Source organism: Phodopus roborovskii, unplaced genomic scaffold, assembly GCF_943737965.1.
Source record: "Phodopus roborovskii unplaced genomic scaffold, PHOROB, whole genome shotgun sequence".
Lineage (NCBI taxonomy): Eukaryota > Metazoa > Chordata > Mammalia > Rodentia > Cricetidae > Phodopus > Phodopus roborovskii.
In genome coordinates, this window is record NW_026125052.1 from 7,122,123 (window position 1) to 7,129,881 (window position 7,759).

The following is a 7,759-nucleotide window of genomic DNA, read 5'->3' on the forward strand; positions in this document are numbered from 1 at the left end:
CCTGAATGTGGGTGTTAGGAGGACTAGGCAGTCCATGGGGCCTCTGGCAATGGATCTGTATTTATACAAATGGACTTTGGGAGCCCATTCCACATAGAGGGATAGTCTCTCAGCCTAGACACATAGGCGAGAGCCTTGGCCCTGTTTCAAATGATATGACAGACTTTGAAGACTCCTCATGGAAGGTCTCACCCTTCCTGGAGAGCAGAAAGGGGATGGAATGGGGCTAGTGGGGGGAACAGGTGAAAAAGGGGGACAGGAACTGGGATTGACATATAAAACAAGCTTGTTTAAAATTTAAATTAAAAAAATTATCAAAAAAGAAAAGAATACACGACTCATACAGGTTGTATACCTGTTCTCAGTTTGATTTTCATGCACGCTATGCTTACTTACATTGAAGGCTGAAAGGGGAACTCACAAAAGGAATGGCATTGGGCTATATGAGGCAGAATAGAGACATCAGGACTACAATACAATCCTTTTGTTTAGTAGTGGCACCCCACTTTTTTCTGCTATGTCTTACATTCTCTTAATTTTAGAATGTTTTCCAATTTAAAACCAAGGTCTTATTATTAAACAGTGAAGGCAAATCCTCACATTTGGTAGACTGTCATATCTATTGATGCATGCATAGGGGACAATGGGACCATCTTTATATTTCTGAATTGTTTCCCTGAGTCTGATTAAAAATATCAGAGGGTTGTTTTTCAAAATGAGGCTGCTCATAGTTCTGGTTGGCTGAAGATCTTGTGGTCCTAGGAGATGTTGAAGACAAAAATCCTAAGAACCAAGAGCTTCATGTGAATTAACCATCAACAAATACCTTCTGAATGAGCCACAGAACTCTCTGTTCATAATTATTTATAGAAAAATAAAGAATTGTCTGTCCACTCCAGTTGAGAAGAGCACCAACAGATTAAACAAAGGAACCCATCCAATTCCATTGCGGTGAACCATGTTTACCAGAGTGTGAGTGGCTCAAAGTCCCTTGAACAAATTTTTGACAGTTTTACCACTGCAGAATCCCAGTATAACTTACAGACAGCTTACAGTACCTAAGATTCCAAACTGGACTCTTGTTTACCCCGTGTATCCTCTGGGAAGAAGGGGTCTGAGAAAGATCTCCTGAAGGCAACTGAGCTCTGGGAGTCACTAAAACTCTGAGATGTTGTGGGAATATGCAGGCACAGACTCGAAGTCCAGCTTTATTTCCAACATCTTGGAAAGGGAATGTACATCACAGGGCAGGGCCCTGTTCTCCCTCCCCTATGCCACATGGATAGAGCCAGGGGAGAGTGACTTCCTGGGGTTTCCAAGTTGGCAGCTTGTTATATCTTGAAAACATTTTGTTTGTTTGTTTTGTTTTTAGCAGGTCCATGTAACCTCTCAGTTTTCCAATCTTTGCTCCCCATTTTAGAAGATGATCCTTGAGCTTTGGGGATGGGGGTTATAAATGTTCCATTTAAGGCTGAAAATTTCAAGTCTCTTATTCTCAGTAATGTTTTCATAGTTAGGATATTGCTGTGATGAAACTCCATAACCAAAACAACTTGGGGAGGAAAGAATTTATTTCACCTAACAGTTTATAAGTGCATTATCCAGTGAAGGCAAGGCTGGAACCTGGAGGCCATGGAGTAAAGCTGTTTACTGGCTTGCTCCTTGTGGCTTGCTCAACCAGTCTTCTAATAGTTCCTAGGACCATCAGCTCTTGGGTGGCCCCATGCATAATTAACAGAACCCGCACACAACATTTGTCAATCAAGAAAATGTGCCACAGACTTGTCCTCAGGAGGCATTTTCTCAACTAAAATTCCCTACCCCCAGATGTAGCTTTGTTATCTGGCATGAAGAGATGAACGTTTGGAGTCATTATAATCTGTGGGTGTGAAGATAAATATTTAGAGGACAATTTGTTAGTAAGGCCATTTAGAAACAATGTAGTATGATGCTCTCTCCTAGAGCCTGCAATTTATCTGAACACAGGTTCTTAACCCAGAAAATGATGCTGGTTATGGGTTTTGACTCCTGTAGTAAGGCTTAAACACAATAAGAATATAATTGGTTATTCATATAACATTTGTGCCACCATTGTACCAGTGGGCCTATTTTGTCACGTTGCTAGTTATTGTAGAGTTAACAGATGAAAATGGTTGTTGATTGTAGTGATACAGGTTTATAAAAATCACCTTTACATTCCAAGAGACTAGAGATTTTGGTGGACCTCATAGTCAAATTAATAAATCACATTGAGATAAATTAAGACTTAGCCTGACATCCTATTGTATACTTAGCCTGCTTATTTAACTTGCTTTAAAACAAAACAAAACAAACAAAAAACACCCTGACTTTCCTTAGCTTTCTCACATCATCAGCTTTTACAGCTTAGGTTAATGCATAGGTTTAATCTTAAATGATATACTCTAACATGCCCTGATTCAGAGTGTGTTATGGTAGCAATTTGTTGAAAGCATCCAACAGGTTGAAAACAGCATGTATGACAAATATCCACAACAATTGTGTGAAACAACATACAGATATAACTTGGTATGTTTGCAGTACTATACTTATGACTGCAAGTCACTTGAAGTCATGAAAGTAACTTAATCCCAAAGATTTGGTTGAAGATTTCTGTAAAGAATCCCTTACTCTTCCTTCATGTGACATTTTTTGTGCTATTCAATAAATACAGGGCGAGGCCCTTTGTTAATGATAGTCAGACATCAGAAAGGCATCTTTACACAGACGGAAACAGGGACAAAGTCAGATTAATTATACACCAGGCAGATTACAGATAGGCCAACAACTGAAAAGTGCAGACCGGAGACACAGTAAGAGAAGTGGAAAATTTAAACATAAGTTCACTCTTGGTCATTGTAGTCCAAGAGGAAGTTTTGAGATTTACTTCCTTAATGTGACAGCAATGCATTTGTTCCTATGAAGCTATCTTCCCTGCGTTTAAACCAAAACAGTTAAGAGTTCACCACATCCCAGCAGCCTGTACAACATCTTCTAGCACAACAGCTAGCCAGTAAGGAAGATGCTCACAAGTGGATATAAGCTTATTTCCCCATGTTCTATGACCAATGTGTATGTTGTCTTCAGCAACAGGATGTTATTCTCAGGTTCACATGGTCAACCAAGGTTCTGTGTTATTTTTGGGACATCTTTGGGACCTCTTTGACCAAGAATTTAAAGCAGGTATCCTGCAACTAGCACTAAGAACCCACATTTTAATACACTTATGTTAATACCATAAAGATTTGGAGGCATATATTAGACTGTAGGGAACACATAGTTAAAAAAAAAAAAACCTACAACAAAACAAAACACCCCTTAGAAACTTCACAGTCAAGCAATACAGTTGCTTATTTGCTGTTATATAACTTTAGATCCAAGGACAATGCCTAGCAGAGTCAGTATTCAAAATCTGTTTAATGTTCCTTTGTTAGTTCGAATCCCCCAAGACAGCGCCCCTTACCAGCAGGAAGTAGTTTGGAAAGAACGACGCCCAAATTCCCAAATATTGTGTATAAATGTTTGTTTTCATTTAATTGGACTTTGTTATATAAAATTAAATAAAAAAATAAATAAAAAAAAATGTTCCTTTGTTAGGTACTCCTCCAATTAGGGCTGGAACAAAATGTCTTCATGAAATAAAATTGTCTTCAGGTTGAGCCTATGCACCAAAGCAACTTCCTCCAGAAAAATGTCACCTATTTTCTTCCTAATATTACTTTAAAAAACACACATATTTATGGATTTTAGACTTAGAGCAAAGAATCACCAGCCTACAATTCACACCTCCAGAGGAACTAGGATACAAGGTGTATTCTAAGAGATTCATATAAGGTCCCTCACAGAAGGGGTAAGGGACAAGTTCTCCAGAGCACATGGGAAGTGGGGGGGGGCAGTGAATGGAGAGGGAACTAGGAGAAAGAGAAGGGAAGGAGAGGAAAGCATGTGTGACTAGAAAGATTGAGTCAAGGTAGGAATATAAAACAGGGGAAAGAGAGGGGGGAAGAGAGAGAGAGAGAGAGAGAGAGAGAGAGAGAGAGAGAGAGAGAGAGAGAGAGAACATAAAAGAGGGAGCCATGATTGGCATGAAGAGAAAACTGAACCTAAAGAAAGTTCTAGAGACCTACAAGACTGACTCCAGCTAACAATTTGAGCAACAGTGGAAAGGCTACCATAAATGCCCTTCCCGGATAGTGAGATCAACAACTAACTTATCCACCATCATGGAGCCCTCATCTAGTACCTGTTGGAAACAGAAGCAAACACCCACAACTAAACACAGAGTCGAACTAGAATCCAGATGCAGGGAAAGAGGACAAGACCATGCTGCAGAAACACATAGAGGCAGCTGACCATTGAAAAACTCTTGTGACCAGGGAGTTTATCACTTAAAGCAGGCACTTCAAAAACTTACCAATGACATGGGTGGATAGACTGTTCCACGTTGTCATTCAAGAGCCCAGCCAGGTGGTGGTGGTGACATGGGTGAGACAATTAAGAAATACAAAGTTTTGGTATTCATGTATAAATGTAGCATTTTATGATGTCCACATTTTATTGGCTGACACCATCTTCCTGGTACTGGAATACAGATGGGAAAAAATATCATCTCTATGGGTGGCTACAGTCTGGCAGTAACTAATTCTGATTGGAAGGGAACATGAAGTTTTGTGGACATGTTAATGTTAGTACCACAAAGATGTCTAAGGAATGATTAATAAATGCTGAATGCTATTCATATATTTTACTATACTATATAACACAATGTATGATGATTTAGATGTATTTGATTCATACTGTAATTAGGCTGAGAATCCTGAAACATCACATAAGGACTACATCATGCCCCAGAGTCCCTTAATCATTGACAGAATTCCTGGACAGTGTTTGCCTAAAAAAAAAAAAAGCTTGGTGGTTAGAAGATATCTGTGGCTGCCACAGGCTTAATAATGAATTATTATTTGATTCAATGTTGGACAGACCAGACAGTCATAATAACCATTAGAATTAAGGGAAAATTACAAATATATCTTCTATTGCTAGAAGCTAAGAGTTTCACAAAACTGAACTTATCCCTTGCTTGAAGCAAGAATTTTAAGTATATGACGAAAAATAAGCCAACTGAGTGTGGATGGATTGTAGGATAGTTAGTTGATTCTGTCATACAGGTTAGTCACAGTGTAGTCATCCCTTCAAAATATTGTGTAAAGGTTGCCACTGACTTCCGATTTCTCCAGATCCTTTAGGAGATGTTCAATGAAGTTAGATGTGTGGTGCAAGTTATTAATGATTTTATAATTTAAAATCAATATCCAGAGCAACCAGAATCTGCTTAGAGTGCCTGAGCATTCTGCCACTGTTGTATTAATGTCTGCTTTCCTAATTAGAATGTGTTCAATCTGATGGTCACAAGATGTTGAACGTAGAGTCACAGAATGTGAATGGGCTGCTATGCAAGGTGACCGAACTTGTGATCCATTCTCTGAATTCTCAGAACCTCCAGTCTGCCCTTCATATGAAGGAAGCACTTTTCCTTTTATAAACAAGGCTGTATTGCATAGTGAAGAGTAGCTCACGTCATTCTGTCACTTTTGGATCTCTCTGGAAATTTTATATCTCCTCCACTTTCTTTCAACGCCAAGACAAAAGGAGGCTTCCAGATGGTGGGATTATTTATTTTAATTTACATGAGTGTGTTTTGTTTCATGTCTTGATAGGTGCCAAACATATGGCACTGGCACCATGGGGAAGTCTCATTGGTTTTTATTTTCCAAACATTATTATTCTAATATTAACCCCACATTTTTTCTTATATCAACATAATCTGAACATTCTCCTCATCTTGGAATGATAGATAAGAGTTTAAGGAAAAATAACAAGACTTCAACCATTTGAATATTATACCAGTTCCATTCAACAAATATTTGTTTTCCTGGTTGAAGACTTACTAGAAGCTGAAGACAAAGGGGATGGGCATGGAGTAAGTTTCTACTCATTGGCTACAGTCTCCATTCATTTTGAAAATCTTTTAAATACATTTCTTTTTTTTTACATTTTTTAAAATTTATTATTTTTCATGTTGATCCCAGTTCCCTCTCCCTCTCTTCCTCCCTCCCTCCCTTCCTCCTTCCCTCGCTCACTTTTACCCTCTCTGCCCTCTCAATGCACCCTAACCACCCTCCCCTCCCATCCCCCCACCCCAATTCCACATGTAGGGCAATGCCATCCAGTTGGGGTCATGTAGATCTGACAGATCATTTGAAATAGGGACTAGGGCTTCTCTCCTATCTCTAGGTTAAGGCAGTTATCCCTCCATGGGGGATGTGCTCGCAAGGTCCTTTTGTGCACCAGGAATATATCCTGGTTCCACTGTCTGAGGTCCCTTAGACTGCTCAGTCCTTCTGGCTGAGATATATATTTAGGAGGGCCTGAGTCAGTCCCATGCTGGGTTCCCAGCTATCAGTCTGGGGGGCCCGTTAGCTCCTCTTCGTTCAGGTAAGCTGTCTCTGTGTTTCTGCAGCCTGGTCTTGTCCTCTTTCCCTGCATCTGGGTTCTAATTCGACTCAGTGTTTAGGTATGGGTGTTTGCTTCTGTTTCCAACAGGTATTAGGTGAATACATTTCTTAAACTATTTTTGATACAGGATTACATGTATCCCAGGCTGTCCTTTGCTTTGTAAAAAAATGAATGACCTTGAATTTCTCATCCTCTTGCCTCCACTTCTCATGCTGGGATTATAGACATGCACTACTGTATTGGTTACTGGAAATGAATCCCAGAGTTTCATGCATGCTAAGCAAGCAAGCAAGCATTCTACTGACCAAGCCACATTCTTTTAGTACTGTTTCTAGGAAAGAAATACTTGATAAATGTTTACAATCATGTTAGAGCAAAGCATTTCAGGGTCTTACTATGTTTCCTAGTATCAGTGCCATTTTTTTTGCAGTTATTTGGCTTTACTATATTCTTACTTGTGGTGTCTTTCATGTTTTGCTATGCCTGTACTTTTGTTTCTTTTTCTTTCTTTTTAAGAAAAAACAAAAACAAAAACAAAAATCAAAAAACATCTTATGCCTTGGAAGTCTGTGCTTGGATTCAGTCTTCATTGCACAACCCAAGAGATATATAATTCATTAAAAAATCTGTACTTTACCACTAACAAATAGGCTATAACTCTCAAGCAACAAAATCAAAACAGTGGATTTTTCTGAATTGATTAGGTAGATATTGTCTTTGAGATAGAATGGAATCTATTCTAACTTGTCCCCTCTGGATCAGTCAGCTCATCACTAATTTCCTAGTCTAGATAATTACTCTGTCACTCATGATGGTTCCTTTATAGTTATCTATGCAGAGAGAGAAACAATCTATGAGTCTGTTTCACTGTTTTCATCATTAGCCAAAATTCTACAATAGGAGGAATGTTTCATTCAACCAGGGAATATAATGCTATATTCTTTTTTTCTAGTAACACACAAAGGAAACCTAAGTAACTCATTTGAAATGTTTGATGCTTGTTCTCATTCATGTGACATTTATATGAGAACCAGACAGGGGTGTAAGATGTAGATGCTGGGAGGGTATAGACATGAGTTTTCTTCCACATGAGTCCAGCAGAATACTTTTGAATATTCTTACCCAAATTTCAAATTACCACATATTATGAACTAGAGAGTGATTTCTAAGTGTTACAAACCCCAAGTCTTATCTATAAAGATATTTAGGACAAGTAGTACCCTTG

The 7,759-nt window shown here is 38.8% G+C and overlaps 1 non-coding gene across 1 annotated transcript; it reads right to left on the reverse strand.

The window, feature by feature from the left end:
• Window positions 1-1,119: 1,119 nt before the first annotated feature.
• On the reverse strand, window positions 1,120-1,324 carry LOC127221892 (small nucleolar RNA SNORA73 family). The gene has a single exon (XR_007834507.1). It is a non-coding gene; the product is annotated as a small nucleolar RNA SNORA73 family (small nucleolar RNA).
• Between the last annotated feature and the right edge of the window lie 6,435 nt (window positions 1,325-7,759).